This window comes from Lepisma saccharinum, unplaced genomic scaffold, assembly GCF_977018435.1.
Source record: "Lepisma saccharinum unplaced genomic scaffold, izLepSacc3.1 HAP1_SCAFFOLD_188, whole genome shotgun sequence".
Classification (NCBI taxonomy): Eukaryota; Metazoa; Arthropoda; class Insecta; order Zygentoma; family Lepismatidae; genus Lepisma; species Lepisma saccharinum.
The window spans coordinates 475,418-495,721 of record NW_028142983.1 but is presented as its reverse complement, the minus strand read 5'-3'; the positions used below and the strand labels follow the sequence as shown (position 1 = coordinate 495,721).

At 38.4% G+C, this 20,304-nt stretch overlaps 1 protein-coding gene across 1 annotated transcript in view; it reads right to left on the bottom strand.

The window, feature by feature from the left end:
• LOC145982483 (uncharacterized) overlaps window positions 1-6,507 on the bottom strand; it is a 72,754-nt gene extending 66,247 nt beyond the window's left edge. The window contains exon 1 of the mRNA XM_083115941.1: window positions 6,479-6,507. The gene's annotated coding sequence lies outside the window, so the exon portion shown is untranslated. The remainder of the gene's footprint in view (window positions 1-6,478) is intronic.
• Between the last annotated feature and the right edge of the window lie 13,797 nt (window positions 6,508-20,304).

Here is a 20,304-nt window from a genome sequence, read left to right as displayed (position 1 = left end):
GTCATTTCCTGTCGTGGTATACAATTTAGCTAGGCTGGACATACTTGCCCAACCTGTCTCACTTTACCCACCCTCCCCTACAAGTGAGTCGAATTTTTACAGTTACTTTGGACCATTATATTGCAACTCTATAATTGTACCTTTAGCTCTAGTTGAAATATTACCATATCATTTGTTGTCACATCTAATACTTCAACAGCATTCCGCTGGCCACAGTGGTGCAGTGTGCTACATAGCCAAGGGTCCCGGATTCTAATCCCGGCCTGGGTGTTCTTTGTGTGTTCCTTCATCATATCATCACTCATCCTCATCATCTTGATTACACAAACTTTTCAGAAAAGCGATGCAAAATAACCTCAGTCATTTCAGATCATCTCTTCGTTGCACATTTTCGGATCTGGCCAGAGGCCTGCACGAGACCTGGAAGAAACCCATCCACAAGGAGTCGTGCCAACAATAATATGCAACACACACGTCAAGCCAGGTGTTCGACATTGCACAAAAGAGCTTCCCTTCCACAGGCCTCAATGCCTGCCAGGTTTTACTCTTCAGTTTATCACAGTTGTGTTTTCCTATTATTTTCCTGGATGTTTCAAGCAAATATACCTCCTCCATATATTAACCATGATAAATTATAAGTTTGCCATATTTAATTGTCTGGGTGTTTCATCCAAATGGAATACCTTATAAATCTTCCAAAATATCTGGTTGCTATGAGAATGGAATTCCCATGGCCAAAACATTGGTGATCTCCAATTTGGTCCACAACGATCCCCAAACATGCACTATATTTCAAAACATTTATTGTCAAATTATAGCTTAAGCGAAGCCCTAAAATTCTTAAGACACTTTTCTTAATCTCCAAAAATGTAGTTTAGGCAGAGATTTGAAAGTGTCATCAGAATTTGGAATGTACCTCAACATAAGAAAAATCCATTTCTTATCTACAATCTTGAAATACTATAAAATACTTTATAGGACCATTAGGATTTTATTGATTTGCTTTATTTTCTTGTGCCACTTTTGGCTAATTTGCGAAGATGGGGATGAGTGATGATATTGATGAATGGGCACTCACAAACATCCATACCCAGGCCAGGATTTGAACCTGGGGACCCCCTGAGGAACATTAGGGAAACTTCAGGAATAGTGGAAATGGTTGTGGAGGAAATTTAGTAGCTTTGAGAAAGTTCTTAGTAGAGTCAAAAGTTTCAGATAGCATAAATGGCTCAAGTTCCTTTTGTTTCGTTGCGATTTCATCATGCCACATGTGCATTTTTTACATGGTTCGATTTCAATATATATCTGTTAACACATACTGTGGAGTTTTAGTGATTACTTACTGCGTCATTTCTTGACACTGGTATTTTACTTCCATATACTTCTGTACTTGCCAATAACCATTCGTTTACTATCATCTTAGACATGAAATGCCCCTCCTACCTAGGTCACATGTGTGATGTATGAAGGGGTTTCTGGTATCGGTTCACGGAATATGTTCGTTTAGCATCAGGTGTTCAGATTTGCATTTCCATCTCGCCTCCAACAGCCAGTTAACTAATCCTAAGTTTGCTCTCCAAAATAGTGTGTTGGCAATGCTGAAGCATGGAAATTACAGGAAATCGACCTTCACGCCATCTCTTAGTGTAGTTTCAAACTATGTGGATTGGAACACAGCCTGGTGTTTAAATGTAGAACTACAAATACTTATGCACTAGAAAGCATGTTTCTTCATTGGAAACAACTGAAACAATGGCTATGTATTAATCCTGTATGATTTTGAAATAAAGTTATGGAAAGCAAGTGCTACAAATTGCATTAATTCTGTATGATTATGAAATAAATTTATGGAAAGCAAGCACTACAAATTTGGCTTTCTTTCAATAATGGCTAATTTCCTATATCTCAAATGCTGTTATGGAGCACAAGCATACATACTTTCTTACGGAAGGAGAGTCAGGAACTCGAAGGTTGAAACATTAATATTTTCTGTCTGTTTATGTAAACACTATGAATATAAAAAAAATGTACATGTAATTTGACTGCAAGCTTTATACCATCTCTGTGCAATATATGTTCGTTGCTCAAGAATGGGAAAAGAACCTTTTAGTGAGCATGCTTTGCAGGAAAACTTCTAAAGATATGAAAGTATACGAAGAGTAAATATAATTTTAAAATTTACTGTAAGATTTTTATGAGATAAGATCCTTCAACAATAAAGCCTGAAATGAAGGGAACATACATAATAAATAATTGACAAAAGGGAAAGGACAGAGATCAGGACTCGAACTCTTATCATAAATGTAAGGCACTTCACAAGGTGGTGCCTCTTGAACACTGAGGCAAATTACTCTATAGCACTGGTGCAATTGGTAAAGCAGATATTCTTGTCACAAATTCTCCAACACAACATTGCAAAATGAATTTTTGCAACCATACTGCTTAATTTCCTTGATTACTTGAGCTATAACTTTTTAGTGAATCACATCTTTAAGCTGATGGGGTGAAGTTGTCGAGTATGGAACTTTGATAACTCCATGGCAGGCATGTTGCTTCGCAACTTCCAGTTAGGCTGTTAACTGCAAGAAGGAGTAGCGGTTAAAATAATCGCCACAACACTTCCAGTTACGAGCTAACTGTACATTGAAAAAGCAAAATTATCACAAACTTCCAGTTATGTTCTAACATGAATCTTAATGGTAATGGTACAGTGAAAAACTGGCTTAAATGCTTTTGTTATTAGTTTAGGCAGGTCAGGTTTAATTCTCTTAGCATTTTAGTAATTTTAGTAATAATCAGAGTTATTTTTATTTTATTTCTTTGATTAGGTTAGGCAGGTTAGCATTAAAATAAGATCCCTAAATGCTTCACACTACTGACAGTGCTACAAACATGAAACCCCTTTGAGTTTCCTGCGAACATTCAGCAAGAGGGGAGTAGCAGTGGAACAGTCTGTGGAATGTGTCATGCATGCAAAATGGGGAGTTTTGTGCAGGGTATCTCAAACATCTTATTTTTGCCAATAGATTGGACTTATTGCAAATGAGAACTCTGCTGATGAGTTTCAGCAAGTTGCAAATTTACTTCTACATTCATTTCCACTATTCTATGATACTTACTGTCACTTCTATCAATGGAAAATGCCCTTGTCGATGGGAAGTGTGCATGCTTGCATAAGGGAAGTTTGTTAGTGGTTTCTTTTAACATAAACAACGGTTACTGTTCAGATTGTTTTATGATTTTTTTAAAAAAAATCTCCTAGCAGAAGAGTAATTATCATAGAATTTTGGAAATCATTGTCACACAAAATTTGAACCTTCCTTAAAGTAATGATCACCGTTTCGATTTTTTTAAAAAAAAAAAGTTATTTATGTTGAAAAAAAACAACTTAAAAATCACCTTACGCAAGCATGCATGCTTCCCATGGGCAAGGTGTCCTGTTGACAAGTGACAGTAAGTATCATAGACTAGTGGGAATGAATGTAGAAGTAAATCAGAACCTTAGTAGTATGCATTTAGAGACATTATTTTAATGCTAAGAGAACCAAACCTAACCACAAAAGCATATATAGAACAAAATCTTAAGTAATTGCTAAAACTCCGCAGTATGTTTTAACAGACATAAATTGAAATCGAGCCACATAAAAATTGCATTCATAGCATGATGAAATCACAATAAAACAAAAGGAACTTGGGCCTAAATAACTTTTTTCGAAACCCAACCAGTGTTCATTACTTCAAGGAAGGTTCAAATTCCGTGTGAAAGTGATTGCCAAAATTCTACGATAATTAGTATTCCCTTGCCCATGTTGAATATGGACTATTGCTGCATATGAAGCTTGAGGGGGTTGCGACCGTCTAGTAGATGCATTCAACAATGTTATTTTAATAAGAACAGCCACAAAAGCATTTAGGAACATTATTTTAATACTAAAAGCCCTAAACCTAAGCCGTAACATAACCCCAAGAGCATTTAGAGACATCTTTATAATGCTATAAGACTTAATCCTGACTTCCCTAACACAACTTCAAAAGCATTCAGGGGCGTTATTTTAATGTAGTCGACCACAATGCCAAGAGAACAGCACTGTCCCAAATGATTCCAAAACATTTTTGACAGTGCAATGGAAACAACGGAATAGGCCATCATGTGGTAACAGGTCTGAACCAGAAAACCTTTCTGTAACTTACACACATGACATAGATGGCAACAGCAGTCAATATCCATGACCACAGTAAATGAATGGTTGCTCACAAACAAGCATACTTATAGGAGCATATGGATAGGAAAAATATTTTTTTGAGGAAACACACAGTAAGTAATCACTAAGGTGAAGAAGTCCATGTGTACAGGCATAAATAGAAATCGAATCATGTTATAAATGTATGTACCTCATGAATAAATTTGAATGAAACAATTGGAACATGGGCTCAGCTTTGAATTGTTGATAAACTGCAAAACCGAGAAACATTTTTCTCTCTAACATGACATGTGGGTCATATTAATAAGATTGGGTAAACATTCATGATGGCCTAAGTTCCTTTTGTTTTATTGCGAAGCCATCATGCTACAAATGCAATATTTACATGGTTTGATTTCGATGTACGTCTGTTAACACATACTGCAAAGTTTTAGCAATTAGGCTTTGTTGAATATATGCTTTCGTGGTTAGGTTAGGCAGGTTAGGTTTGGTTCCCTTAGCATTAAAATAATGTACCTAAATGCATTCTACTAAGGTTCCGATTTACTTTTACATTCATTCCCACACTTCTACGATATTTACTGTCGCTTGTCGACGCAGAATATCTTGTCCATGAGAAGGGCATAAGGTAATTTTCAAGTTGTTTTTTCAACATAAATAACTTTTTTTGAGTCCAAACAGCACTCATTACTTTAAGGAAGGTTCAAATTTAGTGTTACAATGATTTCCAAAATTCTACGATAATTAGTCTTTGCGCTAGGAGAAATCATAAAACAATCGGAACTGTTGGCTAGACTCTAGTTTACGTCCTTCTTGCCCATTTACATCTTTCTGGCGCACTTCTTCTTGCCCGTTTACAAAACCATGCTCCGCCATCCGTAGGGTAAGTAAGCTTTTCTTTTTACACTTTCTGTCACTAACCATTCACGGGAACGAGGTATGCCTACAAGGTTAGTTTAGGCCTGTTAGGTTAGGTTCAATTAGCACTCATTTCACCCCTAAATATGTGCTTCATCATCGAAAAATGTCCTCAGTACGTTCAATCACGCATATCCTGACAACATCTGTTTTTCTCGATTTTTTCCTCGCCTTGGGATTTACTTTGTTGAATTCCTTATAAAATAACCGGTAAATGTTTACTATCCTTCGGACACCTATAACTTCTGAGTTTCATCAATTTTTGACATTTCTACTTACCTATCTGCTTCGCGGATCATTTTTTAATGTGTATTCACGTTTTTTTGATCAATTTTTTTTTTAAAAAAAGTGTTTTTGTAACTGCAGAACGTACGTTTCCGCAAATGGTTTGTGGGGCTATGCGAGAATGGTGTGTGGGGCTACGCATATTTTTTCGAAACCAATTTTTAACTATTGTAACCTATTGTGACCCTACCTAACCTAACCTTACCGGAAATGGTTCGTGGGGCTATGTATGAATGGTTAGTGGGGTTATGCGTCAGTGGTTGAATTTCCGCTATGAAACATTCCCACATCACACAAAACACCTTCCAGATGTTAGACAATACTACAGGAACTTATTACAGTAAGTAGTTTCTTCTGTAGAAATGAAAAAATCTGTCCGAAGAATAGTAAACTAGTACTAGGCACTCAGCACAAATAAGGACAAAACACAGGACGACACAGAATTATAGTGCCCATGGCCAGTCGCCAGAGCCTCATTAGTCTGCAGTTCAGGGTGTACTATGTGGAAGTGAGGTTGACTATTGGGTGCACTATGTGGAAGGAGCACCCCTTACACCCCAGTTTTCTATCGAGAGTTTTGTCATAGGTGTATCAGTTTTTGTTTCTTATGATCTTGCAACATACATGCATGAACACCAGCAATCATACATATCCAAAAACCTGCTAGGGGTTTAGAACTTTTTTAATTTTAGTCACATCAAAATGTAAGGATATGCTCATGACTGGAACAATGTCCATTGCGGAGTACCTGCTATATGATAAGGTGCCCATTCTTATTATTTACAGAAGTGAGTGGTGCGTGCATGGTCTGAATAGAAATCAAGTGCGCCGCTTTTCTATTCACATTACTCGATGTCCATACCCACATACACACGTGTATGTGGTAATTAGCTACGCATTCATTAACTGGATAAACAAATTTTCCGGAAGCTACATGCATCTTTGCTGCAATATTTAACACTAGAGAAATTGGTACAACAGTACACTTACATGGATACACAACTGGACAGGACGATTTAGGGTTCCATTCACTTTTAAGTTGATACTATCAACAGGTATGAGTTTGTAGTAACCACAATCAAGCAAGATAAAAAGATTTTCTACACTCCTAGACTTCGAGTGATTTGAATCATGTGAATCAAGCACAATCTATGCATGCACAGACTCAAAGTATATAGAGGCACAGAATATTAGCGATTAAAATTAGTCGCCATAGCAACGGTTGACCTGGCGTAATGGGGCTGTTCATTGCCAAACTTTTCCGCTAGAGGAAATTACATGGGAGAGCGATAGGATGGGTATTCAAACGTTATTTTCAACGAAGGTAAGAATTTCTCGTGTAAATAGGTAACAAAAATGTGTTTAGCAAACCTTTAACATTATACAGCAAGTCATAATTTTCCGAAAATTATATTCTCCTGAACCTAAGAATTAATATGTTAAAGCGCAACGGCAGGGTAGCTCAGACGGGCTAAATATAGTATATTTATACACAAAGAGCACTAAACTTGACTTCATTTGGTTGGGTCTATAATACAAAAATTTAGATTTTTACACCACGCTTTTATGTTTCCCCTTGTTGCGACCTGCGAATATGTGTAGGTAGGTGGGGGTAGAAATCGGAGAAACTCACCAAATTACAAAGATAAAATATATTAAGTGAGTAAGCGCACGATATTTAATATTTATTATTATACACTATGCCTTATCCGATAACTTAATATTAACATATGTTTTCCTTGTATTAAGCCTATGATTAAGCAGACATTTTCCCCCTATATTTTTGTCCTTTCTGTTTCGGGTTTAAACAATTTTAAAATAATTATTTCTGTAGATAAGATAGCCCTAGAGGTTGCGAGACAAGAAATAGAATATAAAATATTTTTTGTACTAACTATTCTTCTCGATAAATGTGTATGTATAAAATAGAGAACCATACTCACTAGTAGTGTGCGGGATCCCGAAAAGTCGGGACCGGGACCGGGAAAAAAATATCTGGTAAATTTCTCGTATCATACAAACGGATTTCTTCAAATTTACAGGAGAAATTACTTACCGAATGCAGTTTCTTTATACTTGTGGAAGTTCGGGGAAGTGGTTTCTCGCATCGTTCACTGAATTTTGCAAGTAAATCATCTATTTTTCGATATAAATGTGTGACCGATGCACGAAAGCTCTTGCATCCATTTACTGCCAGGTGGATGCAGCCTGTGTGTGATGACTTAATCCCGGTCAATCCCGGTCAGTGTTTCCAAACACGTGTTTTTGTAACTGAAGAAGGTACGTTTCCGCAAATGGTTTGTGGGACTATGTGTAAATGTTTCGTGGGGCTATGTGTCAATGGTTCGTGGGGCTATGCGAGAATGGTGTTTGGGGCTACACATATTTTTTTCGAAACCAATTTTTAACTATTGTAACCTATACATGACCCTATCTAACCTAACCTTACCGGATATGGTTCGTGGGGTCTATGCATGAATGGTTCGTGGGGCTCTACGTCAATGGTTTGTGGGCATTTTTGGGTGCAGTGGGGTGAAAACACTGCATGCCGAGTACGGTAGTGAAACTGTGACCGCCATTTTGCGTGTTACCAAAGGCAAAAAGAAACGAAGAAAATTACTCGATATGTCGCAAATATAGCTTATTTCCGTAAAATAATCGAAATGCTACCTTCAGCAATGTTTCTCAATGCAGAATACGTAAGTACGAATATTCAAATTAAATGAACTAGCAAATTTCAGCCGTTTGTCCGATACGAGAAACTTCCTAAATATCTCGTCCCGATCCCGACTTCGGGAAATGACTTCCCGACTCTTCGGGATCCCGAGCAGTCGAGAAATACCGAATGGTCATTTTGAAAAGTTGTTAATTCTCGACGTTTTCTGCATTGCAAGTGTCTGGAACTTATCCGAAATTGTTTGTTTTTATTCCAAAAATGCAAAAAGAATCACTTAAGTTGAAAATGACGTGTATAATTCGAGATTTTCAGAGCTTCGGGAAATTACGAATATTTCCCGTCCCGAAAATTCCCCTACTTTTCGGGAAATGGCGATTTTTTCCGTCCCTAATGTCGGGATTAAGAAAATTTCTTGTACCGATCCCGTCCCGACCAAAACAATTCTGTCCCGCACACCCCTACTTACTAGCCATGAGGAAAAGTATGATATCAAGTTTAAAAAAAAAGTTTGTTATTAATAGCAACTATAAAAATTAAAGTACAGTCGCGTAGAATTATTATGTATTATTCTTTACCAGATTCACAAGAATAAAGCACTTAAATTGTGTAAATTGCAAGTGACGTAAATAAGTGCTGTGCAAATTTTAAGGCTTTTTTAGTTCCGATATCTTTTCTGTTGTAAACAATCGTCTTATTAAAATTCTTAGTTTCACACAGTGGCGGATTAAGGACGTTCTCTCGGAGAGGGACGTACACCCATTTCGGCGCCCCCAGCCCCCTGAACTTTCGGCGCCCTCACACTTCCCTCACAAACTACGGTCCTGTCGTAACCAAAACTTTGGAGGCCCAGCCGTGTCATGTTTTTGCCCCCCCCCCACCCTCCCCTCCGCCTTCCAGCCAGCCATACTATTTCTTGCGCTATGAGGGCATTAACAATTATGAATTGCATGCTTGTAATGTTTTTAAGTCAGAAAATTCACATCGTGTGTCTGATGTTTATTGAGACAAAATTGCATTTTACAGCAAAACAAGTAATGAATGTGTAGGTAACAAATATCGAACAAACAAAATTCAAGAAGTATGTATCGATATTAAATTCAGCGTAAAAAAATAGGCTATTCAAAAAACTAAAACATTCGCTTGCGTGCTTTGGCATGAGCAATGTGTTTCACAGTGTGTTCAACGTTTAGCTGCTCTGTTCGCCTGTGCTAATTGTTCAAAACCTATATGCTTGTTTATCTTTGCTGAGGAGCACTATAAAAAGGTAAAGTGCTCCCCTGTGCTTAGCACAACGCCATGAACGCGTATAGGGGGTGTGGGGGTAACGCCCCACACTTTCTTGATCCGGTCGTGAGTGGGTGTGATGTGATTAGCATCACGCCCCTGACCGCCTTTACCCCCCAGGGTTTCCCCCAGGTACCCATGTCATTCGACGCTGGGTGGGCGCCGGGGCCGCTTCCATCGTTAGAAAAGTTCCCGGATTTGAACCGGCCGGGGATCGAACCCGGGACCTTTAGCATGGTAGTCAGACGCGTTCCACAGATAATATTTTATTGGCCGAGTCTGCTGCCACGCACGTGTCAGCAGTAAGAATAAGCGTCAAATTTGCTGCTGCCACGTAATTAGTCTGCTAAGATGATGTTACAAATCTTAAGAACAGACTAAGACGAGAGAAATGCAAGTTTATGATTAGTGGGAATGAATGTACAGGTAATTTAGAACATTTTTCTTTAGAAAGCATTTAGCGATATTATTTTAATGCTAACAGAACTTAACCTAACTACGAGAGCATTTACGTTTATTATTAGAAGAATGCTGAGGGACATAATCTTAAAACATTTTTGTGAAAGTAATCGCTACAACTTCACAGTATGTGTTACAGACGTAATTGCATACATAGCATGATGAAATCACGATAAAACAAAGACCGAGTCTACTGCCACGCGCATCTTTTTTGAGGTTCCAGCAGAAAAAGAACGTGGCAGCAGACACTGCCTATTTTATTGGCTGAAGTTTGGAATGTCCGCTTTCTGCAGAGACGAAAGTCACGGGTAAAGTAAGGAAAAATCACACAAGCAGTAAATAAATCCGGAAAAGAAGTAATAGTCTTGTTCCAGGATGAAAGTAGTGACGTGGCGAATAATCTCGAGTTTTGTTATCAGACACGTGCCAAAGGGTGGTTGATGGGAGTCATAACACCCCTTTCGAAAATCCAGGACACGCGACTGTTGTGATATCTTCCATTGTAAAGTGTCTGAATATATTAGATATACAAGATTAGAACTAACGTCGCTGGCAGTGGTGGTGATTGGGTTCCAAAACTAGAGGGCATGGTGCCAAAATTGGGGGCAAGAATAGTACCTCAGGACAAAGAAACGATTTTGTTAAAGGGCCGCAAGATCACTAGGTACTCTATCTTGCGGCGTCCTGCTGCGCGTACGTTTAGTACAAGCCTGTGTTACTTAATAAGTGATATATTATTGTTTTCTCCAATTTCATCTTTATTTAAGTGTAGAACAAAAAAAAAATAAAGGAATATTCATTCTAAATTTTTTAAAGAAAAAGCTGGATGGGGGGCCCTGCGGCCCCAAAGTTTGAAGCACCGCTTGTACCTCCAGGTTTTATTGCATTGTATAAAATAATACAACGCTTGCTGAGCACACCAATCATTCTAAGGCCGCGTCCGAATCGGCAGCAGATGTCACCTAGAGCACCGTACCATCCGGGGATTCAGCCAACCTCCGTTGTCCGAATTCGCGGCAAGCTTGGAGTCGGAGGGAAGAGCAGAGAGGCGCGACAGATGCACGCTTGAACTCGCTGTGACGCTGCGCTTGGCAGCCATATTCTAACTTTCACTTTGTACAGGCAACATATACTGATTAGAGGATGTAAAACTCAGTTATACTTTAACATTTTATCAATAATACTAAATGTAGAAAAATTGTAAATGATGAAATAGCGTGTTACATTTTTAATATGAGTAGTAAATAGGTGGAAATCATTGTCATGTTTGTTTGGCGTCTGCCTTCTGCTTCCGTGCGATGCGCCTGCGCTACAGCGCCTTGAATAACGTAGTGTGGAAAACGACCCAAGAAACTGGTTCCCCGAGACGATGACAAGTAGATGGCAGTGCGATCGACACAGCTGCTAATTTTGTTATGAAAGTAATGCGGCTTAGTTAGTTTTTGGAATATATTGTGTAGATTTGTTTCTCTAGAAAGGCGGTAAGTGAATTGATGGAAACAGTTATATTTGTGGAGTGATTTGCAGTCAAGAAATGGCATTAATTTGGAAAGAAAAGTAAAATAAAATTAATAAATAAATAGCATGCGTAACACAAGAAGAAACATCGCAATGTGATTCCGGACGTCAGGTCTTGGACTGTGTATTAGAGTTTATTTTTCTATGTTATTAGAATATAAATACTATCCTGAGATATATTTCATACCGAGGCGACAAACCACAAATGTCGCTTGAAAGCGAGCAGTCGGAAATCAATGCAGCCTTTCGAACCGTAGGGACAAAAGCTCTGACTGCACCGTTTCCTCAAGGAGATTTTACACCAAAGCGACACGCGACAAACGATACGAGGATTTCACACCAAAGCGACACGGGTCATTCGGTCCAAGGCAACTTTCACACCGAAGTGACACATGTTGCTTGGAAAGGAGCCAATCAAGAGCAACATTTCACATCGTAGCGGCATGACGGGAAGCACAGGCCAGCGTTCGGTAGGTGAAAACCTCAAGCGATAAGTGTCGCGTGCCGCTTGTCGCTTTGGTGCGCAATCTCACTAAAGCAAGACACTCATTGCATCGCGTATGCCCGAACAACAAACCACGGCAACATGTTGCAAGGTATTGAGGAAATGGCCCAGTTTGAGCGACAAAGCGACACGTGTGGCTTATCGTGTCGCCTAGATCTGTTGTTGTAATGTGCGATTTATCGTGTCGCCTATCTGTTGTTCGCAAGCAACGCTTGCTAATAGACTGAAGGCACCATGGCGCTTGTCACTTAGTTGGGACCCTCATGTCCAATGAATGCTATTTTACAATCTGGAAGTGTGTGTCACTAGTGTGACAGTGTGAACATCCCGTGTCGCTTGTCCCATTGGTTTGAAAGTTGCCTTACACTCATGTCGATGGCACTAAGAAAGTTTTGTGGGGTTCCCCTTGTAGTTTCATGCAATCATCATTATCATCATCGCCGCGATTAGTTTAAAGCAGAAGAAAAGATACAGTAAATATCCAAAATACAAATGCTTCAGTGTGTATATCTTTAAAAGAAATGATGATGATGATGATAATAATAATGAACCTAATTCATACACAAAAATTTAGTTGCCAAGAACATTCCACGCGTATTTTTTCTCCCGTATTATTAACGAAAGTATGACGATAACAGGACGTGGTCGACTGTCTAGAATGTTCGTTAATATCTTCGCGACCACTGTACCAAATATCATAGCAATTATCACATTCATAGAAATGCTTCATGTAAAAGAATCAGACGTTGCAGCAAAAACTCCATTTACTTCCATTATAAGCAGACGAATGCCTAGCACGTGTACCAACACCAGCGCCTCTAGCGGTATCATTTTCGAGTGGAACCAGCCTGAGAGCGCAGAAGCATGCCATTTTCCACACTACGTTATTCTAGAGTCGTTTTCACGTTCAGAAGACACAATGGGCTCTTATGGGCAATGCTTTTCTTATGGGAAATACGAGCGCGCTGTTGTGAAATTTCTCGATTTACAAATTTAGCTTAAGTAAAATCGGTACCTGCAGTTTTGCAGGAAATTTTGTAGAGAATACGATGGTGAACACAAAAAACTGGTAACTTGCTTACATAATTTTAGATAAATTAAAAACGCAAATTTTCTGTGAAAACACAATTTTTACATTGTTTTCATTCCTAACGTTGAAACATGCCGTAAAATTGAAGCATTCATTATTAAAAAAATTGACACTGTTTTTTAATTGTCATAGGTGATGGTGGTACTCAGAATTTATCAATATTTTAAAGCATATTTGCATTAAAAAATATTCAAATAAAGTATGTGGAGATTTTTTATATTCGTGCAGTAGAAAATGTCGTCGCTGGCCATTTCTTGTTCTGTAATTCCAAGTAAAAACTTCCAGCGACAAAGTTGTGGAGAAAATAATGAAATTATTTTTTATAACCACTCAAAGGTTCCCAGAAATATTACTTCCATGCATTTGGAGTTTCCTTTTAACCCGAACCGCGCGCGAAGTAAGGAGACGTTGTCTGGCCATTTTGAGCTGGCTCACCGCAGCATTCCGGCCAATCACCACCAAGTTTTCGAGTTGTTATTTTATTTCAATTCAGTAAAAATATGAACTTCATGCAGTTTGTTATAATAGAATTGAAATTACTTAAATTTAATAATTGAATTGACAATTATTTCCAATGCTGCTGTTGAGAGCAACATTAGTGCTGTCGCAAATACACGTTGATTTTGTTTACATTACTGTCGACATTAATACTGAAATGAAGATCACCTTTCAGTTTCCAACGTACACATAAATTCATAGACACCATATTAACCTTTGAAAGGCTTTCCAACACATGACAAAATATGGGGCTTCAAGATAGAAATATGACATGCCTTGCTCGAGTCATTCACGTCTTATCAGTTCACGTGGGCCATAACTCATTTGTTTGTTTGGGTTGCAATTTGAATCTAACCCATGTGCCAGGTTCCCCTTACTGAGTGAGAGATCTGCTTTGGTGTGTTTAGACTTTTTCCCTCTCTCGAAAAAGTGTTTTCAGTTGTGTGAGCGCTCAGGATTTTTACTTTTTTAAGTGATTTCTGAAGTGTCATATTTGTGCATTACACTCGCGTGTGTAGTGATCGCAATGGATCATTGTAAAAAGGGTAACTGTAACGTTCACAGTATAATAGTTACATATAATTATCATTATATATACAAAATATGTAACACCTTCATTGTGAAGGAAGGTCATCATTTCCCGGCGACATGAGCTAGCGCTGTATTGGCAACACTGTGCGGTTTCTCCATAAGCGCCGTTGTGTCTTCTGAATGTGAAAACGCTGCGCCCCAGAGTGCGATGGGTGAAGTTCGGGCTGACACCTAGCGGGAAAAGTGACAGCCGTACTACAAGGGGACATGTAGATTCGGACGACTTGGACGTGACTTCGACGGCACGCGAGAGCAACGGGAGAGAACGGGACGGAGCGCTTGCCAATCCGGACACAGCCTAGGTTGTTAACTTAAACAAAATAAAGACTGTAATAAATTTCTAAAAAATCACAATAAATTGATGTTTGATTACAATAGATGTGCAAAACAGAAAAATGTGCGGCAACAATCCTTTTTCGCGAGGAGAGATGCCGCACCAGTTGCTTTTTACTGGTTTTGTAGTTTCGGTGTAAAATCGTGCGAAAGGTAATCGCAATACTGTAACAAGTATTCTATAAAATATTTGTCACGTAGAAACTATTACGATCTATCACACTTACCTTTCATAAAATTTCGACGGTCAATTCACCAGGAAAGTTTCATATGAAGGCGCCCCACTCCTTTCCACTTCACTTGACTGGTCTCTACCGCACTGGCGTGGTGGAATGAACGACAGTTACACATCCATGCAGAATGTTGCTGCCATCTGATGTGTACTAGGCAAACTACAGCATGTGCAGCATCTCTCCGCCTGCGGCGTTTCTCCTCGTTTTACCCTATAGTATAGGTGATTGCATGTAAAGATAAAGTACTCCCCTCTGCTTAGCACGACGCCATGAAGACGTATAGGGGGTGTGGGGGTAACGTCCTACACTTTCTTGATCCGGTCGTGAGTGGGGGTGATGTGATCAGCATCACGCCCCTGAACGCCTTTACCCCCTAGGGTTTCCCCCAGGTACTCATGTCATTCGACGCTGGGTGGGCGCAGGGGCCGCTTCCGACTTTAGAAAAGTTCCCGGATTTGAACCGGTCGGGGATTGAACCCGGGACCTTTAGCATGGTAGTCATACGCGATACCGACTTTTTATATATTTTTTTATTTTATATAAAGGAAAGCCTCTAAGCGGAAGCTTCCCCATCACACTTCATTTACTCATATCATTTCACTCAAATTTCTCTTTCAGGACTTTCAGGATTCGAACCCGGGATCCCTGGCATAGTAGCGAGATGTGCTAACCACTCCACCACGGGGGCCGACGACTGAGCCACCACGGCCACTATAATAGGTGATTGCATGAAAAGAAGACAATATAACAAACATGAGACTTTGCTTTTTTGCGTTTGTGACTAATCGCGATGCTGAGGATTAATGGAAGGGCAATAATCTTATGGACTGGATATAACTTACTGCTGCAGAAGGTTATGTAGAAACGCTAGAGTACTGTTAGCTTTCAAAATTGAGGTCACACTGTACTGTTTGTTAACTATTTTGTTTGACAAGCTTATCAAGTTACATTTGTATCCATTTCAGGACAAATATTGTTAAAACTCAGAATTACTGTGATCGCACCAACTACTAGCTAATTTTAATAACAATTTCTTTGACTAAAGCACACGTACCAAAGAAATAGCTATATTTTATTTATAACTTAACAAAGATACTAGGAATTGAAGGGCTCGGTGCAAGAAGGAGCTAACCCACAAAAAGTTGTTTTCGAGATTTTAGCATTTGAAAGTTTGAAAAAATTCATAAATCTGAATATTGTTTGTATTGTCGTATAGTTGATTTCAAAAGCATGTCTGAAGTTTCCAGTTTACATGGACACATTCAAATGTGGTACAATGTTGGCAAAGATGATTCAATTAGTTGTTTTTTTCAGTTCATTATTTCCCATTGTTGGTTAGATCCTTATTGCATTACAATCTTCGGTGTCAGTTCTGTGGAATAACAACAAACAGGAATGCATGACCATTATATTGTGAACAAAACAATATACATAAGAATGAAAAGTCGAAGTTATTTTTATAGGGAGAAAAAAATGACATACAAGTTTAATTCATATGCTGTGTCAGCCGAAATATTCTCAGCACTGACACCAAATAGTGGCATATGAATGCAGGTCGCACAAACTATTCTGAATTCAACTAATCCAGGCCCTCCTAATGTATCAGTCATCAAGTCCATCCAGAGTTTCTGCACTCTCCGCGGCAGTTACTTCCTTCGGAACAAGGCTGAGATAAAAATTATGGTATATTGGAGGGATCCATTCCAACAGGGACATTATGTCTGAATATTTCCAGACATCTATGGGAATCTGTTCCTTGTACTTGCATGGCAAATCACTTAAGGGTACCTCTGGCAGTGGATGGTCTCTTTTCTTTAGGGTGCACCTAGCCCATACTGGCGCTTCTATCTGGTATGAATAACTCGCATGCAGAATATGGCGAGTAGCGGATTCCATCATGAACACCACAGCCTCTTTAAACTTGAGGGGCTCCTTACCAACTGTGGTGGTTTTCTTGGAAATTGATTACGCAAGTGGTGTGAGATCCGTGAAGTCGGTTTGCTGCATGCGTGTTACATGAAATTTCTTCTTTCTGTTTGAACTGCTGATCACATCTGCCCATTTATCTGTTGTATACACAATGGGATGATGCCTCCTTGCGTACAGCTCTATGCGGCCAAAATCACGATCATAGCCTTCTTGCACATATCTACACCATTAATTTTCAAATTATAGGAAAACGTGAATGACCTCCTGGAAGATTGTCCCTTTGTGTAGGAACGTTTCGTATTCTGAATTCTAATATTTTTCGGCCTCACCGATGGCGCAGTGGTAGCGTCGTCGCCTTGTAATCAAAGGGTCCCGGGTTCGATGCCCGGTGGTGGCACAAGTGGTTCGGATCCCACTTTAAACTGTAGGTCCAGTCCCGATTAGCCTTACTGTGCATAAAGTGGACTTAAAACACCAAATCAACAACAACAACAATCTAATATTTATCATGAGGTATGTGTTCTGTGTTGCATAATCAGCCAAGTCCTAGAATGTGTGAAAAATGAACTCTGCATCCCCCTTAATTTTGTTCCAGCATTTCTTTGGACAAGTACATGGCTCACCTATCTTCCTGGCTGGAACAACATCCTTTGTGTTCCTGGATGTGTACTGCTCCCCTTTATTTCTTCTTCTCATATGTTTCACTCTCTCCCAGTTATCTTGGTCGCATCATCTCTTTCTGGCTGGAGGATGTTTCACAGAAGATCGCTCTGTCGTCCTTGTGATGTGAAGGTCATTCTGAAATGGATCAGAGTAACACATTTATGTAAAAATGTAAACTAGCACGTAGCAATAACTGTCCAATCCACTCGACAAACAGAAATTTCCGAAACAAATCATTTTTGCAAATGACCAAACAATTATGATTATTAATCTTTACATTATTTCTACAATACCTTTCCTGTTGATTGATTGATTTGTTTTTTTAAGTCTACTTTATGCACAGTAAGACTAATTGGGACTGGACCTACAGTTTAAAGTGAAATCCGAACCAGTATGTGCCTCCACCGGGAATTGCACCCAGGACCCCTTGATTACAAGGCGATGACGGTACCACTGCGCCATCCGGGAGGCCACCTTTCCTATTCTATAAGATTTATCGCAATGTCCTTGATGGTATGTTGTCAGAATTTGTCATTATTAGGGAACCATGTACGTGTGTCATGTCGATTTCTTCGTGATTAATCATTTCAGCAATATGGTGCTAACCTACATTCATTATGTTAGCAGCAGTTGTCATCAGAATAAGTTCGTGATTTTACTGTACCAACTTGCACGAGGCCTGACGAATGCATAGTGAGCTGATTTGCGCATTAACATGCACATCACGACGCACACTTACCAACCGTTTTCACTGTGCCCAAGTCTGAGACAATAAGGTGTTAACCAACATTTTCAAAAAATACCAAAAATAAAAACTTATTTCTTACCTCAGAGTCGGTGCTATTGCTGCTCGACACTCCACACACATAGTCTGGGTCATCAAAGCTGTTGTCACGCACAGAGGGCCATTTTCCTCATCAGAATCACAAATATATGAGGAGGTGCTCTCCAGACCTTCCTCGTTATACGACATTTTGCTGTGGCTTGACACCTTGTTGCACTGAACTTTCCGTTCGTACATTACTTTCGAAGAAGGGTACCATGTGATTGAGCGCGAATGTGACACAGCACCATCACCACCTCTTGGTGTATGCAGCAGACGTTCATGCGGCACGTACTGCATGGTGTATCTCAATTTTGACAGAATTGAGGGTTTGCTCCTTATTGCACCGAGCTCTTCAATTAATTAGCAAAGTTAGGTAAAAAACAGTATTTTTTAAAAAAATATTGTTACTGCTTTCATAATTTTATGTTTTTATGTTATTTAGTCAGTTCTTAAGCTCTATACTTGATTATTAATTAATTAAATTAGTAATATACCAAATGGTTTACACTATCTGGCATCCTTTTGATAACAAATAAGAGGAAAATCTTTCAATATCTTTTACTACCTTATGCTTATTTTAAAGAACCAAGGTAATTACTTTTTCAGTTTAACTTAATTTTTAAGACTTTTTACTAATTTATGTGTCTAAGTTAGGTTATTTAGAATGTATAAAATTGATATGTCTGCTATCAGAGGAATTAACAAGCATATTTTACTTCAATCAGAGACTAATATTTTACAGTAATTGAAACATTCAGCCCTAGTCAATATTTTACTGCATCAGTAAGTTTGTTATTAATCTAATAAGTATGCTATTTTGAGCTATTCTAAGGCAAATTTTGTTTAATTTACAGGTTATATATAATTTATATTTCTTGTAATTAACAAACTAAACTAATTACTTTGACATGTTAAAAAGCTTATAATTACTATATCTTTTTCTATCAGTTAATTTTCAAATTAATATTATTAGGTGTAATCTTTGATTTTAACTATACTGCTATTATTATCAATTTATGTAAGGGCCGTATTCATAGTTAAATCTCAAGACACTGTGTAAGAGATTCTTAGCCAAGACGATCTTGGGAAGGTAATCTCGTCTTGAGACAGTGTCGTTTCATAGTCGTATCTTGAGAAACTCTTGGCTAAGAGCCTCTCTTCCCAAGGAAAGAAACTTTCTCTTCGCCAAGACGACGATCCTGAGATGCGATTGCCTGAAGTGATACCAACTTAAAAGAACTGCAAGAGAAATTGTCAAAAGAAACAACAAAACAAATTTTGAAATACATTAATAAATTACATGAAGTTATGAACAGAGTCGTAAAAGTACAGAAGATGAATTACTTTCCTGGCTTTGTATGTTTTTCTTCTGTTAGTGATGTTGTTGTATGTTGGTAGTAAAACAAAAGAAAATCACGCAGCGGTGTGCAGTCAAGACGCAAATTCACAGCACTGTAGGTCCATATTTTGTTGTTCATATACGTTGATGAAAGAGAAACAACAACAACAAAAGAATTATCTACTCACGGATTAAAACTTATAGATACTCGAGTTTGGACTCAAATTAAAAATTAACCAGGAATTAGTCTACATAGAAACGAGTTACATCAAAACTCAGCGTACTCAATTCTGCGTTAATCTATGCTAAGCAATTTTTTTTTGTCTTGAGAAAAAAGTGTCCCCCTTTTTTTTGCATACGATAGCTCTCTTTGAAATTCTATAAAAAAGATCTGGGTGGTCCGATTCTAATGAAATTTTATTACGGTGCAACCAGAAATAATTTCAACAATTCTTAATTTTCAGATTTTTAAAATTTGTCAAAAAAACCATTCTTAACGATTTTTACGAAACTACTTCTCTTATAATATTGTAGTCCTACAAATACAATTTTGGTCTTGCTTTGAAGGTCTTTGCATCTGTTTTTCAAATCCATTATCATTGTCAATTCACGTTGCAAAACAGAATTTTAATCAACGGAGTACAGGGTGTCTGCCAAAATAACAAATCCAAAATTCTTGACCTTTCTTCCCTTTTTCGTAACCTTATTTAATCGTTCACTACTTAGGCATAGTTGCAAATTTAGATATTTTTATTCAATGAAAAACCCTTACCAGAAGGCCAGTGAAGATGAAAACTGAAGCTGTGGTTGTCTTGCTTTAATTATTAATGCATGTAAAAATTAATGCTCCAGATTTCATCTTAGATGGGGAATGGCCACATTAAGTTATGTAATATTTTTACAAAACTGCATGCATACGAGAATGTAATTCTTAAGAACCAAAGTAAACAAATT